Source organism: Octodon degus, unplaced genomic scaffold (assembly GCF_000260255.1).
Source record: "Octodon degus isolate 3935 unplaced genomic scaffold, OctDeg1.0 scaffold00023, whole genome shotgun sequence".
NCBI lineage: Eukaryota > Metazoa > Chordata > Mammalia > Rodentia > Octodontidae > Octodon > Octodon degus.
In genome coordinates, this window is record NW_004524599.1 from 11,158,966 (window position 1) to 11,161,860 (window position 2,895).

The 2,895-nt window shown below is 42.0% G+C and overlaps 1 protein-coding gene across 1 annotated transcript in view; it reads right to left on the reverse strand.

The window, feature by feature from the left end:
* Bmp6 (bone morphogenetic protein 6) overlaps positions 1-2,895 on the reverse strand; it is a 164,592-nt gene that overhangs the window by 131,781 nt on the left and 29,916 nt on the right. The gene's annotated exons all lie outside the window — the stretch shown is intronic.

Consider the following 2,895-nt stretch of genomic DNA (forward strand, 5'->3'; position numbering starts at 1 on the left):
TTTGTTAAGTTCCATTATTTGAATATTATAGGTGTGTAAACTCAGCAAAATATTCTAAAAGAGTCCAGTAGCCCATAATAGTATTGGGTCTTGCACTTCACTGGCAATGTCAGAAATTGTTGCCTCATTTGACTTTTTTTACCACAAAAAAGAACTTTCCCTTCTGCACCCCAAAGATGAATTGTTATACAATTGCCCTCCCCCCATAAACCATTAGAAAACTGGCAACACTTGGAGACAACTGACTTGACTGTTGGCTGGAAAACTCAAGTGCAGCCCTGAGAGGGGCCCAGATGGAGCCCAGCCACTGATCAGTCATCAGTCAATCAACTGCAGCCAGGCTTAGAAGACAGGGTGTGGGATGCCCAAGGGGCTTGGGCAGTAAAACCAAGCACTAGGAAAGGAGCTCCGCAAAGACAGCTGCAAAGACCAGAGCAGCCTTCTTCTCTAGACCTCACCCACCCTTTCCTGTTCTGCTCACATACAAGAAAAAGCCCCAAGGCACAGAAAGAATTACAGAGAGGTAATGGGCAAAAAGAACAAAAAGAGGAAAAGAAAATTACCAGCACTGACAAAAGGCTGGGGAAAGCCTCTGCACCCAAGAACCACAGTGTGAAGCTACCTTGTCATACGTACAGCACTGGGAGAGTCCTCCAACCAAGTATGTCTTCTGTAGTCCCAGGACTCTAGGAGGCTGAGGCAGGAGGATTAACGAGTTTGAGCCCAGCCTGGACAATTTAGTGAGAACTTGTCTCAAAATTTGAAAATTCTGAAAAGGGCTAAGAATGTGACTCAGTGTGAAAGGTCCTAGATTCAATCCCCACTTTCATTTAAAAAGGAAAAAGAAAAAAAAAGTGTCTTATAACTCAGTGGACTAATGCGCCTGCTCAGGCAGAGCATAGCAGCCGGGGTTTGATCCCTGGTGTTCTGTGCCAGCCCTGCCCCCGGGGAGCGCTGAAATGGCAAATGAACCTGGGCATGGTGGTGCCCACCTATAATCCCAGCACTTGGGAGAGTGAAAACAGGAGGATCACTACGCGTCCAATCTGTGTAGTGAGACCCTGTAGACCCTGTACCAAATACATTAAAAAAAAGAACACTCTAAAAAAAAAAAATTGTGTCTTAGTAGTTGGATAAATTAATCCTAGAGTCTGATCTAGATCCACCATACCAAAACTTAAAGCTTCAAAAGTGACCTACAGTTACTCAACTGCACACAGGAATAAAATCTCTCATTAAAAAAATAATAATAACAAAATCAAGCACACAGGATTTAATCAAAAATTACTGAGCATGCAAAGTTGAGGGAAAATATAACTAATAACCAAAAGAGAAAAAGTCAATCAATAGAAGTAGACTTAGAAATGGTGGATATAAGGGCAGGCCAAATAGCTCAGGGGATTAAAAGCACCTGCAAGAGGGCTCAGGCACAGGCACAGGGGCTGGGGGTTCAATCCCCGGGCCTGCCGTGCTGGCTCCACCCCTGGGGCACGCTGAGATTACAATTGAGACTGGGTGTGATGGCGCAATCCTGTAATCCCAGCTCTTGGGAGGCACAGGCGGATCACTACAAGTCTGATCTAGTAGTGAGATCCTGAACACCCTATCGACCCTTCCCTAAAATACAAAAGAAAGAAACGGTGGATGTAATAGCTTCTCAGAATACCTATTACAAGTTCTAAATCTATGTCCAAGGATGTAAAGTAACCCTAAAGATGGGGAGGATGTACATGGGTGACGTTAAGGATAAGGACTTCTAGAAATCAAAGAAATCACACTCTGGCGAGATTGACAGCAACTCCGACACTGAAGGGTGTCAGCAAACTTGACATCGAGGCCATATAAGCCATCCCAAAAGACAGCACAGACAGGAAGAGAAGCTGAAGGTAGTGAGCAGGTTTCAGCGAACTGCAGGGTATGGACGAATCCAACTCATGTGCAGTGCGTGCCCCACACGAGGACAGGGAAAGAGGAAGACCAACAGTTACTGGTTCCTTTTTTCTAAAATTTGAAGGAAACTATAAACTAACAAGTAACAAATTCAAAGAGTCTCAAGGAGAAATACATATTAAGTCACAGGATAATGGCTGAAACCATTGAAAAGGCAAACAAAATCTTAAAGTTCAGGGAGATAAAGAAGACTCAGTATATACAGAGAGGAACAAAGATAAAAGCAATAGACCATCAGGGCATACTCAATAGAATAATCTCTTTAAAGAGCTGAAGGGAAAAATGGTGTCGCCTAGAATTATAAGCCTAGAGAAAACCTTTCCAGTTGGAGACAGAGATTTTTTCAGATAAACAAGAGCTAAGATTTACCGCCAGCACCGTGTAGTACAGAGAGTTAAAAAGGATCTTCAACCCAAAGGAAAGCAACTGTAGGTGGAAACTTGCAAGTGCATGGAGGAGCAAGGAGTGACAGGGACAGTAAGCAAATGGGAAACGCGGCGTATGGTAAAGTGACATATATGATAAAAACAGTGGAAAGGGCACAAAGAGAAATTAAAATGTACCGTTGCAAAGTTCTCACAAGGTAGGTGGGGAAACATTTGAAAATAGACTGTAGTATTAAGTGGAGGAGTAGACCACAATCTTGAAAATTAAGACAAAGAGGACCGTGAGGAAAAAAATACAGATACTGCAAGCCCTGGAGTAACTGCTAAAAAAAAAAAAAAAAATGTAGGACATGAAGTTATAAACCAGTAAAGGAGATAAGTGAAATATTTTAAATATACAAAACTTTTAAAAAATACAAAATTAATCCAAAAGATAGTAGACAACAAGAGGGAAAAGAACAAGAAAGAAAAAGACAAATAGAAAACAAGCAGAAAAATGGTAGATTTAAACCCAGTCACACCAATAATCACGTCTAATGTCATTGGTCTGAGCATTCCA